Source organism: Anomaloglossus baeobatrachus, chromosome 7 (assembly GCF_048569485.1).
Source record: "Anomaloglossus baeobatrachus isolate aAnoBae1 chromosome 7, aAnoBae1.hap1, whole genome shotgun sequence".
Classification (NCBI taxonomy): Eukaryota; Metazoa; Chordata; class Amphibia; order Anura; family Aromobatidae; genus Anomaloglossus; species Anomaloglossus baeobatrachus.
The window spans coordinates 198,372,447-198,390,783 of NC_134359.1; the positions used below are offsets into that span (position 1 = coordinate 198,372,447).

Sequence of the window (18,337 nt, forward strand, 5' to 3'; positions counted from 1 at the left end):
TTCACTGAAGGTTTTAAGTTGGCCTCTAACGGAGTGGGCCTTATCTCTTCTCCTTCATTGTCTGGTGTCTGGAGTTGGACTAATGCAAACCTTACCAGCCATAAACCAATGCTCAATCTGGCAAAATAAAACCCACCGTTTTCATTTGGCATGCCTTATGCCATCCTACATCGGATGACGTCTTCTCTTTTTTATGCACTTAGACAGCACAGATTTATGATTCCTTCATTGCACTATCTCAGAGATTTGAGAAGGTCAAATATCCACCGCCTGGGTTGAAAATGGAACTAAGCCTTTCAACACGGAAGAAAGAGATTAAACCGACGAGGATGGGATTCGAACCCATGCATGCAGAGCACAATGGATTAGCAGTCCATCGCCTTAACCACTCGGCCACCTCGTCTACATGAGAAACCTGAAATCAGGTGATATGATCTGATGAGGATATTGACTAGTCTGTGCAATTGAGCTAAAGATTGTGTATCGGCCTCTGGCAAAATGGAGCTTATCACATCTCCTACACTGGATAATGAAAAGAGTTAGACTAGCTCAAACCATATCAGAAATGAGCTAATGCTCAGGGTTTTAATAACAGTATTTTTACTGAAGATTGAATGTCGTGTCTGTATTGAAGCCCTGAAAATTGGTTTATCCCAGATAGCATTTGCATTAGTTTGTCTCTAGACATCAGATGACACTGAAGAAGATCAGAAAAGGCCACTCTACCAGAAGCTGCTTTACTATCGGTCAGTAGGAACAGAGGTGCTGTGGCTTAGTTGGTTAAAGTGCCTGTCTAGTAAACAGGAGATCCTGAGTTCGAATCTCAGCAGTGCCTTCTTTTCATAGTCTCGGTATAGAAGTTTCGATTTTTAAAGGGCACCTTTCATAGTGAGAGACTAATGTCAAATTTGTCTTTCTCACATCTCTGAGATAGTTGAACGAAGGAATTATAAATATGTGCTGTCTAAGTGCTCAGAAGGAAGAAGATGTCATGCGATGTAGGATGGCACCAAGCATGCCAAATAAAAACAGTGGTTTTCTTTTGCCAGATTGAAATGCTTCCATGCGCATCTCTCCCTGCTAGAAAAGTTTGATAGCAGTCTTCTTGAACAGTGAAAGGGCAAGAAAACAACAAGAACAAAGATGGAAGTCAAAACCATGCATAAACAGCTCAATCCATAGACTGTATTGTTAATGCATCACCTGAACTTCACAGCCAACTTCTCTGCCCAAAAACGTAGAAACCAGACCATAAGATCTGAAGAGCATTTTGATGAGTCTTTGCTTTTTCACTGAAGGTTTTAAGTTGGCCTCTAACGGAGTGGGCCTTATCTCTTCTCCTTCATTGTCTGGTGTCTGGAGTTGGACTAATGCAAACCTTACCAGCCATAAACCAATGCTCAATCTGGCAAAATAAAACCCACCGTTTTCATTTGGCATGCCTTATGCCATCCTACATCGGATGACGTCTTCTCTTTTTTATGCACTTAGACAGCACAGATTTATGATTCCTTCATTGCACTATCTCAGAGATTTGAGAAGGTCAAATATCCACCGCCTGGGTTGAAAATGGAACTAAGCCTTTCAACACGGAAGAAAGAGATTAAACCGACGAGGATGGGATTCGAACCCATGCATGCAGAGCACAATGGATTAGCAGTCCATCGCCTTAACCACTCGGCCACCTCGTCTACATGAGAAACCTGAAATCAGGTGATATGATCTGATGAGGATATTGACTAGTCTGTGCAATTGAGCTAAAGATTGTGTATCGGCCTCTGGCAAAATGGAGCTTATCACATCTCCTACACTGGATAATGAAAAGAGTTAGACTAGCTCAAACCATATCAGAAATGAGCTAATGCTCAGGGTTTTAATAACAGTATTTTTACTGAAGATTGAATGTCGTGTCTGTATTGAAGCCCTGAAAATTGGTTTATCCCAGATAGCATTTGCATTAGTTTGTCTCTAGACATCAGATGACACTGAAGAAGATCAGAAAAGGCCACTCTACCAGAAGCTGCTTTACTATCGGTCAGTAGGAAAAGAGGTGCTGTGGCTTAGTTGGTTAAAGCGCCTGTCTAGTAAACAGGAGATCCTGAGTTCGAATCTCAGCAGTGCCTTCTTTTCATAGTCTCGGTATAGAAGTTTCGATTTTTAAAGGGCACCTTTCATAGTGAGAGACTAATGTCAAATTTGTCTTTCTCACATCTCTGAGATAGTTGAATGAAGGAATTATAAATATGTGCTGTCTAAGTGCTCAGAAGGAAGAAGATGTCATGCGATGTAGGATGGCACCAAGCATGCCAAATAAAAACAGTGGTTTTCTTTTGCCAGATTGAAATGCTTCCATGCGCATCTCTCCCTGCTAGAAAAGTTTGATAGCAGTCTTCTTGAACAGTGAAAGGGCAAGAAAACAACAAGAACAAAGATGGAAGTCAAAACCATGCATAAACAGCTCAATTCATAGACTGTATTGTTAATGCATCACCTGAACTTCACAGCCAACTTCTCTGCCCAAAAACGTAGAAACCAGACCATAAGATCTGAAGAGCATTTTGATGAGTCTTTGCTTTTTCACTGAAGGTTTTAAGTTGGCCTCTAACGGAGTGGGCCTTATCTCTTCTCCTTCATTGTCTGGTGTCTGGAGTTGGACTAATGCAAACCTTACCAGCCATAAACCAATGCTCAATCTGGCAAAATAAAACCCACCGTTTTCATTTGGCATGCCTTATGCCATCCTACATCGGATGACGTCTTCTCTTTTTTATGCACTTAGACAGCACAGATTTATGATTCCTTCATTGCACTATCTCAGAGATTTGAGAAGGTCAAATATCCACCGCCTGGGTTGAAAATGGAAGTAAGCCTTTCAACACGGAAGAAGGAGATTAAACCGACGAGGATGGGATTCGAACCCATGCATGCAGAGCACAATGGATTAGCAGCCCATCGCCTTAACCACTCGGCCACCTCGTCTACATGAGAAACCTGAAATCAGGTGATATGATCTGATGAGGATATTGACTAGTCTGTGCAATTGAGCTAAAGATTGTGTATCGGCCTCTGGCAAAATGGAGCTTATCACATCTCCTACACTGGATAATGAAAAGAGTTAGACTAGCTCAAACCATATCAGAAATGAGCTAATGCTCAGGGTTTTAATAACAGTATTTTTACTGAAGATTGAATGTCGTGTCTGTATTGAAGCCCTGAAAATTGGTTTATCCCAGATAGCATTTGCATTAGTTTGTCTATAGACATCAGATGACACTGAAGAAGATCAGAAAAGGCCACTCTACCAGAAGCTGCTTTACTATCGGTCAGTAGGAAAAGAGGTGCTGTGGCTTAGTTGGTTAAAGTGCCTGTCTAGTAAACAGGAGATCCTGAGTTCGAATCTCAGCAGTGCCTTCTTTTCATAGTCTCGGTATAGAAGTTTCGATTTTTAAAGGGCACCTTTCATAGTGAGAGACTAATGTCAAATTTGTCTTTCTCACATCTCTGAGATAGTTGAACGAAGGAATTATAAATATGTGCTGTCTAAGTGCTCAGAAGGAAGAAGATGTCATGCGATGTAGGATGGCACCAAGCATGCCAAATAAAAACAGTGGTTTTCTTTTGCCAGATTGAAATGCTTCCATGCGCATCTCTCCCTGCTAGAAAAGTTTGATAGCAGTCTTCTTGAACAGTGAAAGGGCAAGAAAACAACAAGAATAAAGATGGAAGTCAAAACCATGCATAAACAGCTCAATCCATAGACTGTATTGTTAATGCATCACCTGAACTTCACAGCCAACTTCTCTGCCCAAAAACGTAGAAACCAGACCATAAGATCTGAAGAGCATTTTGATGAGTCTTTGCTTTTTCACTGAAGGTTTTAAGTTGGCCTCTAACGGAGTGGGCCTTATCTCTTCTCCTTCATTGTCTGGTGTCTGGAGTTGGACTAATGCAAACCTTACCAGCCATAAACCAATGCTCAATCTGGCAAAATAAAACCCACCGTTTTCATTTGGCATGCCTTATGCCATCCTACATCGGATGACGTCTTCTCTTTTTTATGCACTTAGACAGCACAGATTTATGATTCCTTCATTGCACTATCTCAGAGATTTGAGAAGGTCAAATATCCACCGCCTGGGTTGAAAATGGAACTAAGCCTTTCAACACGGAAGAAAGAGATTAAACCGACGAGGATGGGATTCGAACCCATGCATGCAGAGCACAATGGATTAGCAGTCCATCGCCTTAACCACTCGGCCACCTCGTCTACATGAGAAACCTGAAATCAGGTGATATGATCTGATGAGGATATTGACTAGTCTGTGCAATTGAGCTAAAGATTGTGTATCGGCCTCTGGCAAAATGGAGCTTATCACATCTCCTACACTGGATAATGAAAAGAGTTAGACTAGCTCAAACCATATCAGAAATGAGCTAATGCTCAGGGTTTTAATAACAGTATTTTTACTGAAGATTGAATGTCGTGTCTGTATTGAAGCCCTGAAAATTGGTTTATCCCAGATAGCATTTGCATTAGTTTGTCTCTAGACATCAGATGACACTGAAGAAGATCAGAAAAGGCCACTCTACCAGAAGCTGCTTTACTATCGGTCAGTAGGAACAGAGGTGCTGTGGCTTAGTTGGTTAAAGTGCCTGTCTAGTAAACAGGAGATCCTGAGTTCGAATCTCAGCAGTGCCTTCTTTTCATAGTCTCGGTATAGAAGTTTCGATTTTTAAAGGGCACCTTTCATAGTGAGAGACTAATGTCAAATTTGTCTTTCTCACATCTCTGAGATAGTTGAACGAAGGAATTATAAATATGTGCTGTCTAAGTGCTCAGAAGGAAGAAGATGTCATGCGATGTAGGATGGCACCAAGCATGCCAAATAAAAACAGTGGTTTTCTTTTGCCAGATTGAAATGCTTCCATGCGCATCTCTCCCTGCTAGAAAAGTTTGATAGCAGTCTTCTTGAACAGTGAAAGGGCAAGAAAACAACAAGAACAAAGATGGAAGTCAAAACCATGCATAAACAGCTCAATCCATAGACTGTATTGTTAATGCATCACCTGAACTTCACAGCCAACTTCTCTGCCCAAAAACGTAGAAACCAGACCATAAGATCTGAAGAGCATTTTGATGAGTCTTTGCTTTTTCACTGAAGGTTTTAAGTTGGCCTCTAACGGAGTGGGCCTTATCTCTTCTCCTTCATTGTCTGGTGTCTGGAGTTGGACTAATGCAAACCTTACCAGCCATAAACCAATGCTCAATCTGGCAAAATAAAACCCACCGTTTTCATTTGGCATGCCTTATGCCATCCTACATCGGATGACGTCTTCTCTTTTTTATGCACTTAGACAGCACAGATTTATGATTCCTTCATTGCACTATCTCAGAGATTTGAGAAGGTCAAATATCCACCGCCTGGGTTGAAAATGGAACTAAGCCTTTCAACACGGAAGAAAGAGATTAAACCGACGAGGATGGGATTCGAACCCATGCATGCAGAGCACAATGGATTAGCAGTCCATCGCCTTAACCACTCGGCCACCTCGTCTACATGAGAAACCTGAAATCAGGTGATATGATCTGATGAGGATATTGACTAGTCTGTGCAATTGAGCTAAAGATTGTGTATCGGCCTCTGGCAAAATGGAGCTTATCACATCTCCTACACTGGATAATGAAAAGAGTTAGACTAGCTCAAACCATATCAGAAATGAGCTAATGCTCAGGGTTTTAATAACAGTATTTTTACTGAAGATTGAATGTCGTGTCTGTATTGAAGCCCTGAAAATTGGTTTATCCCAGATAGCATTTGCATTAGTTTGTCTCTAGACATCAGATGACACTGAAGAAGATCAGAAAAGGCCACTCTACCAGAAGCTGCTTTACTATCGGTCAGTAGGAACAGAGGTGCTGTGGCTTAGTTGGTTAAAGTGCCTGTCTAGTAAACAGGAGATCCTGAGTTCGAATCTCAGCAGTGCCTTCTTTTCATAGTCTCGGTATAGAAGTTTCGATTTTTAAAGGGCACCTTTCATAGTGAGAGACTAATGTCAAATTTGTCTTTCTCACATCTCTGAGATAGTTGAACGAAGGAATTATAAATATGTGCTGTCTAAGTGCTCAGAAGGAAGAAGATGTCATGCGATGTAGGATGGCACCAAGCATGCCAAATAAAAACAGTGGTTTTCTTTTGCCAGATTGAAATGCTTCCATGCGCATCTCTCCCTGCTAGAAAAGTTTGATAGCAGTCTTCTTGAACAGTGAAAGGGCAAGAAAACAACAAGAACAAAGATGGAAGTCAAAACCATGCATAAACAGCTCAATCCATAGACTGTATTGTTAATGCATCACCTGAACTTCACAGCCAACTTCTCTGCCCAAAAACGTAGAAACCAGACCATAAGATCTGAAGAGCATTTTGATGAGTCTTTGCTTTTTCACTGAAGGTTTTAAGTTGGCCTCTAACGGAGTGGGCCTTATCTCTTCTCCTTCATTGTCTGGTGTCTGGAGTTGGACTAATGCAAACCTTACCAGCCATAAACCAATGCTCAATCTGGCAAAATAAAACCCACCGTTTTCATTTGGCATGCCTTATGCCATCCTACATCGGATGACGTCTTCTCTTTTTTATGCACTTAGACAGCACAGATTTATGATTCCTTCATTGCACTATCTCAGAGATTTGAGAAGGTCAAATATCCACCGCCTGGGTTGAAAATGGAACTAAGCCTTTCAACACGGAAGAAAGAGATTAAACCGACGAGGATGGGATTCGAACCCATGCATGCAGAGCACAATGGATTAGCAGTCCATCGCCTTAACCACTCGGCCACCTCGTCTACTTGAGAAACCTGAAATCAGGTGATATGATCTGATGAGGATATTGACTAGTCTGTGCAATTGAGCTAAAGATTGTGTATCGGCCTCTGGCAAAATGGAGCTTATCACATCTCCTACACTGGATAATGAAAAGAGTTAGACTAGCTCAAACCATATCAGAAATGAGCTAATGCTCAGGGTTTTAATAACAGTATTTTTACTGAAGATTGAATGTCGTGTCTGTATTGAAGCCCTGAAAATTGGTTTATCCCAGATAGCATTTGCATTAGTTTGTCTCTAGACATCAGATGACACTGAAGAAGATCAGAAAAGGCCACTCTACCAGAAGCTGCTTTACTATCGGTCAGTAGGAAAAGAGGTGCTGTGGCTTAGTTGGTTAAAGCGCCTGTCTAGTAAACAGGAGATCCTGAGTTCGAATCTCAGCAGTGCCTTCTTTTCATAGTCTCGGTATAGAAGTTTCGATTTTTAAAGGGCACCTTTCATAGTGAGAGACTAATGTCAAATTTGTCTTTCTCACATCTCTGAGATAGTTGAATGAAGGAATTATAAATATGTGCTGTCTAAGTGCTCAGAAGGAAGAAGATGTCATGCGATGTAGGATGGCACCAAGCATGCCAAATAAAAACAGTGGTTTTCTTTTGCCAGATTGAAATGCTTCCATGCGCATCTCTCCCTGCTAGAAAAGTTTGATAGCAGTCTTCTTGAACAGTGAAAGGGCAAGAAAACAACAAGAACAAAGATGGAAGTCAAAACCATGCATAAACAGCTCAATTCATAGACTGTATTGTTAATGCATCACCTGAACTTCACAGCCAACTTCTCTGCCCAAAAACGTAGAAACCAGACCATAAGATCTGAAGAGCATTTTGATGAGTCTTTGCTTTTTCACTGAAGGTTTTAAGTTGGCCTCTAACGGAGTGGGCCTTATCTCTTCTCCTTCATTGTCTGGTGTCTGGAGTTGGACTAATGCAAACCTTACCAGCCATAAACCAATGCTCAATCTGGCAAAATAAAACCCACCGTTTTCATTTGGCATGCCTTATGCCATCCTACATCGGATGACGTCTTCTCTTTTTTATGCACTTAGACAGCACAGATTTATGATTCCTTCATTGCACTATCTCAGAGATTTGAGAAGGTCAAATATCCACCGCCTGGGTTGAAAATGGAACTAAGCCTTTCAACACGGAAGAAAGAGATTAAACCGACGAGGATGGGATTCGAACCCATGCATGCAGAGCACAATGGATTAGCAGTCCATCGCCTTAACCACTCGGCCACCTCGTCTACATGAGAAACCTGAAATCAGGTGATATGATCTGATGAGGATATTGACTAGTCTGTGCAATTGAGCTAAAGATTGTGTATCGGCCTCTGGCAAAATGGAGCTTATCACATCTCCTACACTGGATAATGAAAAGAGTTAGACTAGCTCAAACCATATCAGAAATGAGCTAATGCTCAGGGTTTTAATAACAGTATTTTTACTGAAGATTGAATGTCGTGTCTGTATTGAAGCCCTGAAAATTGGTTTATCCCAGATAGCATTTGCATTAGTTTGTCTCTAGACATCAGATGACACTGAAGAAGATCAGAAAAGGCCACTCTACCAGAAGCTGCTTTACTATCGGTCAGTAGGAAAAGAGGTGCTGTGGCTTAGTTGGTTAAAGCGCCTGTCTAGTAAACAGGAGATCCTGAGTTCGAATCTCAGCAGTGCCTTCTTTTCATAGTCTCGGTATAGAAGTTTCGATTTTTAAAGGGCACCTTTCATAGTGAGAGACTAATGTCAAATTTGTCTTTCTCACATCTCTGAGATAGTTGAATGAAGGAATTATAAATATGTGCTGTCTAAGTGCTCAGAAGGAAGAAGATGTCATGCGATGTAGGATGGCACCAAGCATGCCAAATAAAAACAGTGGTTTTCTTTTGCCAGATTGAAATGCTTCCATGCGCATCTCTCCCTGCTAGAAAAGTTTGATAGCAGTCTTCTTGAACAGTGAAAGGGCAAGAAAACAACAAGAACAAAGATGGAAGTCAAAACCATGCATAAACAGCTCAATTCATAGACTGTATTGTTAATGCATCACCTGAACTTCACAGCCAACTTCTCTGCCCAAAAACGTAGAAACCAGACCATAAGATCTGAAGAGCATTTTGATGAGTCTTTGCTTTTTCACTGAAGGTTTTAAGTTGGCCTCTAACGGAGTGGGCCTTATCTCTTCTCCTTCATTGTCTGGTGTCTGGAGTTGGACTAATGCAAACCTTACCAGCCATAAACCAATGCTCAATCTGGCAAAATAAAACCCACCGTTTTCATTTGGCATGCCTTATGCCATCCTACATCGGATGACGTCTTCTCTTTTTTATGCACTTAGACAGCACAGATTTATGATTCCTTCATTGCACTATCTCAGAGATTTGAGAAGGTCAAATATCCACCGCCTGGGTTGAAAATGGAACTAAGCCTTTCAACACGGAAGAAAGAGATTAAACCGACGAGGATGGGATTCGAACCCATGCATGCAGAGCACAATGGATTAGCAGTCCATCGCCTTAACCACTCGGCCACCTCGTCTACATGAGAAACCTGAAATCAGGTGATATGATCTGATGAGGATATTGACTAGTCTGTGCAATTGAGCTAAAGATTGTGTATCGGCCTCTGGCAAAATGGAGCTTATCACATCTCCTACACTGGATAATGAAAAGAGTTAGACTAGCTCAAACCATATCAGAAATGAGCTAATGCTCAGGGTTTTAATAACAGTATTTTTACTGAAGATTGAATGTCGTGTCTGTATTGAAGCCCTGAAAATTGGTTTATCCCAGATAGCATTTGCATTAGTTTGTCTCTAGACATCAGATGACACTGAAGAAGATCAGAAAAGGCCACTCTACCAGAAGCTGCTTTACTATCGGTCAGTAGGAAAAGAGGTGCTGTGGCTTAGTTGGTTAAAGCGCCTGTCTAGTAAACAGGAGATCCTGAGTTCGAATCTCAGCAGTGCCTTCTTTTCATAGTCTCGGTATAGAAGTTTCGATTTTTAAAGGGCACCTTTCATAGTGAGAGACTAATGTCAAATTTGTCTTTCTCACATCTCTGAGATAGTTGAATGAAGGAATTATAAATATGTGCTGTCTAAGTGCTCAGAAGGAAGAAGATGTCATGCGATGTAGGATGGCACCAAGCATGCCAAATAAAAACAGTGGTTTTCTTTTGCCAGATTGAAATGCTTCCATGCGCATCTCTCCCTGCTAGAAAAGTTTGATAGCAGTCTTCTTGAACAGTGAAAGGGCAAGAAAACAACAAGAACAAAGATGGAAGTCAAAACCATGCATAAACAGCTCAATCCATAGACTGTATTGTTAATGCATCACCTGAACTTCACAGCCAACTTCTCTGCCCAAAAACGTAGAAACCAGACCATAAGATCTGAAGAGCATTTTGATGAGTCTTTGCTTTTTCACTGAAGGTTTTAAGTTGGCCTCTAACGGAGTGGGCCTTATCTCTTCTCCTTCATTGTCTGGTGTCTGGAGTTGGACTAATGCAAACCTTACCAGCCATAAACCAATGCTCAATCTGGCAAAATAAAACCCACCGTTTTCATTTGGCATGCCTTATGCCATCCTACATCGGATGACGTCTTCTCTTTTTTATGCACTTAGACAGCACAGATTTATGATTCCTTCATTGCACTATCTCAGAGATTTGAGAAGGTCAAATATCCACCGCCTGGGTTGAAAATGGAACTAAGCCTTTCAACACGGAAGAAAGAGATTAAACCGACGAGGATGGGATTCGAACCCATGCATGCAGAGCACAATGGATTAGCAGTCCATCGCCTTAACCACTCGGCCACCTCGTCTACATGACAAACCTGAAATCAGGTGATATGATCTGATGAGGATTTTGACCAGTCTATCAGTCTATCTCTCCCTGCTAGAAAAGTTTGATAGCAGTCTTCTTGAACAGTGAAAGGGCAAGAAAACAACAAGAACAAAGATGGAAGTCAAAACCATGCATAAACAGCTCAATCCATAGACTGTATTGTTAATGCATCACCTGAACTTCACAGCCAACTTCTCTGCCCAAAAACGTAGAAACCAGACCATAAGATCTGAAGAGCATTTTGATGAGTCTTTGCTTTTTCACTGAAGGTTTTAAGTTGGCCTCTAACGGAGTGGGCCTTATCTCTTCTCCTTCATTGTCTGGTGTCTGGAGTTGGACTAATGCAAACCTTACCAGCCATAAACCAATGCTCAATCTGGCAAAATAAAACCCACCGTTTTCATTTGGCATGCCTTATGCCATCCTACATCGGATGACGTCTTCTCTTTTTTATGCACTTAGACAGCACAGATTTATGATTCCTTCATTGCACTATCTCAGAGATTTGAGAAGGTCAAATATCCACCGCCTGGGTTGAAAATGGAACTAAGCCTTTCAACACGGAAGAAAGAGATTAAACCGACGAGGATGGGATTCGAACCCATGCATGCAGAGCACAATGGATTAGCAGTCCATCGCCTTAACCACTCGGCCACCTCGTCTACATGAGAAACCTGAAATCAGGTGATATGATCTGATGAGGATATTGACTAGTCTGTGCAATTGAGCTAAAGATTGTGTATCGGCCTCTGGCAAAATGGAGCTTATCACATCTCCTACACTGGATAATGAAAAGAGTTAGACTAGCTCAAACCATATCAGAAATGAGCTAATGCTCAGGGTTTTAATAACAGTATTTTTACTGAAGATTGAATGTCGTGTCTGTATTGAAGCCCTGAAAATTGGTTTATCCCAGATAGCATTTGCATTAGTTTGTCTCTAGACATCAGATGACACTGAAGAAGATCAGAAAAGGCCACTCTACCAGAAGCTGCTTTACTATCGGTCAGTAGGAAAAGAGGTGCTGTGGCTTAGTTGGTTAAAGCGCCTGTCTAGTAAACAGGAGATCCTGAGTTCGAATCTCAGCAGTGCCTTCTTTTCATAGTCTCGGTATAGAAGTTTCGATTTTTAAAGGGCACCTTTCATAGTGAGAGACTAATGTCAAATTTGTCTTTCTCACATCTCTGAGATAGTTGAATGAAGGAATTATAAATATGTGCTGTCTAAGTGCTCAGAAGGAAGAAGATGTCATGCGATGTAGGATGGCACCAAGCATGCCAAATAAAAACAGTGGTTTTCTTTTGCCAGATTGAAATGCTTCCATGCGCATCTCTCCCTGCTAGAAAAGTTTGATAGCAGTCTTCTTGAACAGTGAAAGGGCAAGAAAACAACAAGAACAAAGATGGAAGTCAAAACCATGCATAAACAGCTCAATCCATAGACTGTATTGTTAATGCATCACCTGAACTTCACAGCCAACTTCTCTGCCCAAAAACGTAGAAACCAGACCATAAGATCTGAAGAGCATTTTGATGAGTCTTTGCTTTTTCACTGAAGGTTTTAAGTTGGCCTCTAACGGAGTGGGCCTTATCTCTTCTCCTTCATTGTCTGGTGTCTGGAGTTGGACTAATGCAAACCTTACCAGCCATAAACCAATGCTCAATCTGGCAAAATAAAACCCACCGTTTTCATTTGGCATGCCTTATGCCATCCTACATCGGATGACGTCTTCTCTTTTTTATGCACTTAGACAGCACAGATTTATGATTCCTTCATTGCACTATCTCAGAGATTTGAGAAGGTCAAATATCCACCGCCTGGGTTGAAAATGGAACTAAGCCTTTCAACACGGAAGAAGGAGATTAAACCGACGAGGATGGGATTCGAACCCATGCATGCAGAGCACAATGGATTAGCAGTCCATCGCCTTAACCACTCGGCCACCTCGTCTACATGAGAAACCTGAAATCAGGTGATATGATCTGATGAGGATATTGACTAGTCTGTGCAATTGAGCTAAAGATTGTGTATCGGCCTCTGGCAAAATGGAGCTTATCACATCTCCTACACTGGATAATGAAAAGAGTTAGACTAGCTCAAACCATATCAGAAATGAGCTAATGCTCAGGGTTTTAATAACAGTATTTTTACTGAAGATTGAATGTCGTGTCTGTATTGAAGCCCTGAAAATTGGTTTATCCCAGATAGCATTTGCATTAGTTTGTCTCTAGACATCAGATGACACTGAAGAAGATCAGAAAAGGCCACTCTACCAGAAGCTGCTTTACTATCGGTCAGTAGGAAAAGAGGTGCTGTGGCTTAGTTGGTTAAAGCGCCTGTCTAGTAAACAGGAGATCCTGAGTTCGAATCTCAGCAGTGCCTTCTTTTCATAGTCTCGGTATAGAAGTTTCGATTTTTAAAGGGCACCTTTCATAGTGAGAGACTAATGTCAAATTTGTCTTTCTCACATCTCTGAGATAGTTGAATGAAGGAATTATAAATATGTGCTGTCTAAGTGCTCAGAAGGAAGAAGATGTCATGCGATGTAGGATGGCACCAAGCATGCCAAATAAAAACAGTGGTTTTCTTTTGCCAGATTGAAATGCTTCCATGCGCATCTCTCCCTGCTAGAAAAGTTTGATAGCAGTCTTCTTGAACAGTGAAAGGGCAAGAAAACAACAAGAACAAAGATGGAAGTCAAAACCATGCATAAACAGCTCAATCCATAGACTGTATTGTTAATGCATCACCTGAACTTCACAGCCAACTTCTCTGCCCAAAAACGTAGAAACCAGACCATAAGATCTGAAGAGCATTTTGATGAGTCTTTGCTTTTTCACTGAAGGTTTTAAGTTGGCCTCTAACGGAGTGGGCCTTATCTCTTCTCCTTCATTGTCTGGTGTCTGGAGTTGGACTAATGCAAACCTTACCAGCCATAAACCAATGCTCAATCTGGCAAAATAAAACCCACCGTTTTCATTTGGCATGCCTTATGCCATCCTACATCGGATGACGTCTTCTCTTTTTTATGCACTTAGACAGCACAGATTTATGATTCCTTCATTGCACTATCTCAGAGATTTGAGAAGGTCAAATATCCACCGCCTGGGTTGAAAATGGAACTAAGCCTTTCAACACGGAAGAAAGAGATTAAACCGACGAGGATGGGATTCGAACCCATGCATGCAGAGCACAATGGATTAGCAGTCCATCGCCTTAACCACTCGGCCACCTCGTCTACATGAGAAACCTGAAATCAGGTGATATGATCTGATGAGGATATTGACTAGTCTGTGCAATTGAGCTAAAGATTGTGTATCGGCCTCTGGCAAAATGGAGCTTATCACATCTCCTACACTGGATAATGAAAAGAGTTAGACTAGCTCAAACCATATCAGAAATGAGCTAATGCTCAGGGTTTTAATAACAGTATTTTTACTGAAGATTGAATGTCGTGTCTGTATTGAAGCCCTGAAAATTGGTTTATCCCAGATAGCATTTGCATTAGTTTGTCTCTAGACATCAGATGACACTGAAGAAGATCAGAAAAGGCCACTCTACCAGAAGCTGCTTTACTATCGGTCAGTAGGAAAAGAGGTGCTGTGGCTTAGTTGGTTAAAGCGCCTGTCTAGTAAACAGGAGATCCTGAGTTCGAATCTCAGCAGTGCCTTCTTTTCATAGTCTCGGTATAGAAGTTTCGATTTTTAAAGGGCACCTTTCATAGTGAGAGACTAATGTCAAATTTGTCTTTCTCACATCTCTGAGATAGTTGAATGAAGGAATTATAAATATGTGCTGTCTAAGTGCTCAGAAGGAAGAAGATGTCATGCGATGTAGGATGGCACCAAGCATGCCAAATAAAAACAGTGGTTTTCTTTTGCCAGATTGAAATGCTTCCATGCGCATCTCTCCCTGCTAGAAAAGTTTGATAGCAGTCTTCTTGAACAGTGAAAGGGCAAGAAAACAACAAGAACAAAGATGGAAGTCAAAACCATGCATAAACAGCTCAATCCATAGACTGTATTGTTAATGCATCACCTGAACTTCACAGCCAACTTCTCTGCCCAAAAACGTAGAAACCAGACCATAAGATCTGAAGAGCATTTTGATGAGTCTTTGCTTTTTCACTGAAGGTTTTAAGTTGGCCTCTAACGGAGTGGGCCTTATCTCTTCTCCTTCATTGTCTGGTGTCTGGAGTTGGACTAATGCAAACCTTACCAGCCATAAACCAATGCTCAATCTGGCAAAATAAAACCCATCGTTTTCATTTGGCATGCCTTATGCCATCCTACATCGGATGACGTCTTCTCTTTTTTATGCACTTAGACAGCACAGATTTATGATTCCTTCATTGCACTATCTCAGAGATTTGAGAAGGTCAAATATCCACCGCCTGGGTTGAAAATGGAACTAAGCCTTTCAACACGGAAGAAGGAGATTAAACCGACGAGGATGGGATTCGAACCCATGCATGCAGAGCACAATGGATTAGCAGTCCATCGCCTTAACCACTCGGCCACCTCGTCTACATGAGAAACCTGAAATCAGGTGATATGATCTGATGAGGATATTGACTAGTCTGTGCAATTGAGCTAAAGATTGTGTATCGGCCTCTGGCAAAATGGAGCTTATCACATCTCCTACACTGGATAATGAAAAGAGTTAGACTAGCTCAAACCATATCAGAAATGAGCTAATGCTCAGGGTTTTAATAACAGTATTTTTACTGAAGATTGAATGTCGTGTCTGTATTGAAGCCCTGAAAATTGGTTTATCCCAGATAGCATTTGCATTAGTTTGTCTCTAGACATCAGATGACACTGAAGAAGATCAGAAAAGGCCACTCTACCAGAAGCTGCTTTACTATCGGTCAGTAGGAAAAGAGGTGCTGTGGCTTAGTTGGTTAAAGCGCCTGTCTAGTAAACAGGAGATCCTGAGTTCGAATCTCAGCAGTGCCTTCTTTTCATAGTCTCGGTATAGAAGTTTCGATTTTTAAAGGGCACCTTTCATAGTGAGAGACTAATGTCAAATTTGTCTTTCTCACATCTCTGAGATAGTTGAATGAAGGAATTATAAATATGTGCTGTCTAAGTGCTCAGAAGGAAGAAGATGTCATGCGATGTAGGATGGCACCAAGCATGCCAAATAAAAACAGTGGTTTTCTTTTGCCAGATTGAAATGCTTCCATGCGCATCTCTCCCTGCTAGAAAAGTTTGATAGCAGTCTTCTTGAACAGTGAAAGGGCAAGAAAACAACAAGAACAAAGATGGAAGTCAAAACCATGCATAAACAGCTCAATCCATAGACTGTATTGTTAATGCATCACCTGAACTTCACAGCCAACTTCTCTGCCCAAAAACGTAGAAACCAGACCATAAGATCTGAAGAGCATTTTGATGAGTCTTTGCTTTTTCACTGAAGGTTTTAAGTTGGCCTCTAACGGAGTGGGCCTTATCTCTTCTCCTTCATTGTCTGGTGTCTGGAGTTGGACTAATGCAAACCTTACCAGCCATAAACCAATGCTCAATCTGGCAAAATAAAACCCACCGTTTTCATTTGGCATGCCTTATGCCATCCTACATCGGATGACGTCTTCTCTTTTTTATGCACTTAGACAGCACAGATTTATGATTCCTTCATTGCACTATCTCAGAGATTTGAGAAGGTCAAATATCCACCGCCTGGGTTGAAAATGGAACTAAGCCTTTCAACACGGAAGAAAGAGATTAAACCGACGAGGATGGGATTCGAACCCATGCATGCAGAGCACAATGGATTAGCAGTCCATCGCCTTAACCACTCGGCCACCTCGTCTACATGAGAAACCTGAAATCAGGTGATATGATCTGATGAGGATATTGACTAGTCTGTGCAATTGAGCTAAAGATTGTGTATCGGCCTCTGGCAAAATGGAGCTTATCACATCTCCTACACTGGATAATGAAAAGAGTTAGACTAGCTCAAACCATATCAGAAATGAGCTAATGCTCAGGGTTTTAATAACAGTATTTTTACTGAAGATTGAATGTCGTGTCTGTATTGAAGCCCTGAAAATTGGTTTATCCCAGATAGCATTTGCATTAGTTTGTCTCTAGACATCAGATGACACTGAAGAAGATCAGAAAAGGCCACTCTACCAGAAGCTGCTTTACTATCGGTCAGTAGGAAAAGAGGTGCTGTGGCTTAGTTGGTTAAAGCGCCTGTCTAGTAAACAGGAGATCCTGAGTTCGAATCTCAGCAGTGCCTTCTTTTCATAGTCTCGGTATAGAAGTTTCGATTTTTAAAGGGCACCTTTCATAGTGAGAGACTAATGTCAAATTTGTCTTTCTCACATCTCTGAGATAGTTGAATGAAGGAATTATAAATATGTGCTGTCTAAGTGCTCAGAAGGAAGAAGATGTCATGCGATGTAGGATGGCACCAAGCATGCCAAATAAAAACAGTGGTTTTCTTTTGCCAGATTGAAATGCTTCCATGCGCATCTCTCCCTGCTAGAAAAGTTTGATAGCAGTCTTCTTGAACAGTGAAAGGGCAAGAAAACAACAAGAACAAAGATGGAAGTCAAAACCATGCATAAACAGCTCAATCCATAGACTGTATTGTTAATGCATCACCTGAACTTCACAGCCAACTTCTCTGCCCAAAAACGTAGAAACCAGACCATAAGATCTGAAGAGCATTTTGATGAGTCTTTGCTTTTTCACTGAAGGTTTTAAGTTGGCCTCTAACGGAGTGGGCCTTATCTCTTCTCCTTCATTGTCTGGTGTCTGGAGTTGGACTAATGCAAACCTTACCAGCCATAAACCAATGCTCAATCTGGCAAAATAAAACCCACCGTTTTCATTTGGCATGCCTTATGCCATCCTACATCGGATGACGTCTTCTCTTTTTTATGCACTTAGACAGCACAGATTTATGATTCCTTCATTGCACTATCTCAGAGATTTGAGAAGGTCAAATATCCACCGCCTGGGTTGAAAATGGAACTAAGCCTTTCAACACGGAAGAAAGAGATTAAACCGACGAGGATGGGATTCGAACCCATGCATGCAGAGCACAATGGATTAGCAGTCCATCGCCTTAACCACTCGGCCACCTCGTCTACATGAGAAACCTGAAATCAGGTGATATGATCTGATGAGGATATTGACTAGTCTGTGCAATTGAGCTAAAGATTGTGTATCGGCCTCTGGCAAAATGGAGCTTATCACATCTCCTACACTGGATAATGAAAAGAGTTAGACTAGCTCAAACCATATCAGAAATGAGCTAATGCTCAGGGTTTTAATAACAGTATTTTTACTGAAGATTGAATGTCGTGTCTGTATTGAAGCCCTGAAAATTGGTTTATCCCAGATAGCATTTGCATTAGTTTGTCTCTAGACATCAGATGACACTGAAGAAGATCAGAAAAGGCCACTCTACCAGAAGCTGCTTTACTATCGGTCAGTAGGAAAAGAGGTGCTGTGGCTTAGTTGGTTAAAGCGCCTGTCTAGTAAACAGGAGATCCTGAGTTCGAATCTCAGCAGTGCCTTCTTTTCATAGTCTCGGTATAGAAGTTTCGATTTTTAAAGGGCACCTTTCATAGTGAGAGACTAATGTCAAAT

At 41.3% G+C, this 18,337-nt stretch overlaps 24 non-coding genes across 24 annotated transcripts; 10 read left to right on the forward strand and 14 right to left on the reverse strand.

The window, feature by feature from the left end:
• Positions 1-321: 321 nt before the first annotated feature.
• Positions 322-403, reverse strand: TRNAS-GCU (transfer RNA serine (anticodon GCU)). Its single transcript has one exon. It is a non-coding gene; the product is annotated as a tRNA-Ser (tRNA).
• A 1,206-nt stretch (positions 404-1,609) lies between these two features.
• Positions 1,610-1,691, reverse strand: TRNAS-GCU (transfer RNA serine (anticodon GCU)). The gene has a single exon. It is a non-coding gene; the product is annotated as a tRNA-Ser (tRNA).
• A 358-nt stretch (positions 1,692-2,049) lies between these two features.
• On the forward strand, positions 2,050-2,123 carry TRNAT-AGU (transfer RNA threonine (anticodon AGU)). The gene has a single exon. It is a non-coding gene; the product is annotated as a tRNA-Thr (tRNA).
• A 2,062-nt stretch (positions 2,124-4,185) lies between these two features.
• TRNAS-GCU (transfer RNA serine (anticodon GCU)) lies at positions 4,186-4,267 on the reverse strand. Its single transcript has one exon. It is a non-coding gene; the product is annotated as a tRNA-Ser (tRNA).
• Positions 4,268-5,473: 1,206 nt separating this feature from the next.
• Positions 5,474-5,555, reverse strand: TRNAS-GCU (transfer RNA serine (anticodon GCU)). The gene has a single exon. It is a non-coding gene; the product is annotated as a tRNA-Ser (tRNA).
• A 1,206-nt stretch (positions 5,556-6,761) lies between these two features.
• On the reverse strand, positions 6,762-6,843 carry TRNAS-GCU (transfer RNA serine (anticodon GCU)). Its single transcript has one exon. It is a non-coding gene; the product is annotated as a tRNA-Ser (tRNA).
• Positions 6,844-7,201: 358 nt separating this feature from the next.
• TRNAT-AGU (transfer RNA threonine (anticodon AGU)) lies at positions 7,202-7,275 on the forward strand. The gene has a single exon. It is a non-coding gene; the product is annotated as a tRNA-Thr (tRNA).
• A 774-nt stretch (positions 7,276-8,049) lies between these two features.
• TRNAS-GCU (transfer RNA serine (anticodon GCU)) lies at positions 8,050-8,131 on the reverse strand. The gene has a single exon. It is a non-coding gene; the product is annotated as a tRNA-Ser (tRNA).
• A 358-nt stretch (positions 8,132-8,489) lies between these two features.
• Positions 8,490-8,563, forward strand: TRNAT-AGU (transfer RNA threonine (anticodon AGU)). The gene has a single exon. It is a non-coding gene; the product is annotated as a tRNA-Thr (tRNA).
• Positions 8,564-9,337: 774 nt separating this feature from the next.
• Positions 9,338-9,419, reverse strand: TRNAS-GCU (transfer RNA serine (anticodon GCU)). Its single transcript has one exon. It is a non-coding gene; the product is annotated as a tRNA-Ser (tRNA).
• Positions 9,420-9,777: 358 nt separating this feature from the next.
• TRNAT-AGU (transfer RNA threonine (anticodon AGU)) lies at positions 9,778-9,851 on the forward strand. Its single transcript has one exon. It is a non-coding gene; the product is annotated as a tRNA-Thr (tRNA).
• A 774-nt stretch (positions 9,852-10,625) lies between these two features.
• Positions 10,626-10,707, reverse strand: TRNAS-GCU (transfer RNA serine (anticodon GCU)). Its single transcript has one exon. It is a non-coding gene; the product is annotated as a tRNA-Ser (tRNA).
• Positions 10,708-11,310: 603 nt separating this feature from the next.
• On the reverse strand, positions 11,311-11,392 carry TRNAS-GCU (transfer RNA serine (anticodon GCU)). Its single transcript has one exon. It is a non-coding gene; the product is annotated as a tRNA-Ser (tRNA).
• A 358-nt stretch (positions 11,393-11,750) lies between these two features.
• On the forward strand, positions 11,751-11,824 carry TRNAT-AGU (transfer RNA threonine (anticodon AGU)). The gene has a single exon. It is a non-coding gene; the product is annotated as a tRNA-Thr (tRNA).
• A 774-nt stretch (positions 11,825-12,598) lies between these two features.
• On the reverse strand, positions 12,599-12,680 carry TRNAS-GCU (transfer RNA serine (anticodon GCU)). Its single transcript has one exon. It is a non-coding gene; the product is annotated as a tRNA-Ser (tRNA).
• Positions 12,681-13,038: 358 nt separating this feature from the next.
• On the forward strand, positions 13,039-13,112 carry TRNAT-AGU (transfer RNA threonine (anticodon AGU)). Its single transcript has one exon. It is a non-coding gene; the product is annotated as a tRNA-Thr (tRNA).
• A 774-nt stretch (positions 13,113-13,886) lies between these two features.
• Positions 13,887-13,968, reverse strand: TRNAS-GCU (transfer RNA serine (anticodon GCU)). Its single transcript has one exon. It is a non-coding gene; the product is annotated as a tRNA-Ser (tRNA).
• A 358-nt stretch (positions 13,969-14,326) lies between these two features.
• Positions 14,327-14,400, forward strand: TRNAT-AGU (transfer RNA threonine (anticodon AGU)). The gene has a single exon. It is a non-coding gene; the product is annotated as a tRNA-Thr (tRNA).
• Positions 14,401-15,174: 774 nt separating this feature from the next.
• Positions 15,175-15,256, reverse strand: TRNAS-GCU (transfer RNA serine (anticodon GCU)). Its single transcript has one exon. It is a non-coding gene; the product is annotated as a tRNA-Ser (tRNA).
• Positions 15,257-15,614: 358 nt separating this feature from the next.
• TRNAT-AGU (transfer RNA threonine (anticodon AGU)) lies at positions 15,615-15,688 on the forward strand. Its single transcript has one exon. It is a non-coding gene; the product is annotated as a tRNA-Thr (tRNA).
• Positions 15,689-16,462: 774 nt separating this feature from the next.
• TRNAS-GCU (transfer RNA serine (anticodon GCU)) lies at positions 16,463-16,544 on the reverse strand. The gene has a single exon. It is a non-coding gene; the product is annotated as a tRNA-Ser (tRNA).
• A 358-nt stretch (positions 16,545-16,902) lies between these two features.
• Positions 16,903-16,976, forward strand: TRNAT-AGU (transfer RNA threonine (anticodon AGU)). The gene has a single exon. It is a non-coding gene; the product is annotated as a tRNA-Thr (tRNA).
• A 774-nt stretch (positions 16,977-17,750) lies between these two features.
• On the reverse strand, positions 17,751-17,832 carry TRNAS-GCU (transfer RNA serine (anticodon GCU)). The gene has a single exon. It is a non-coding gene; the product is annotated as a tRNA-Ser (tRNA).
• A 358-nt stretch (positions 17,833-18,190) lies between these two features.
• TRNAT-AGU (transfer RNA threonine (anticodon AGU)) lies at positions 18,191-18,264 on the forward strand. The gene has a single exon. It is a non-coding gene; the product is annotated as a tRNA-Thr (tRNA).
• The last annotated feature ends 73 nt before the right edge of the window (positions 18,265-18,337 follow it).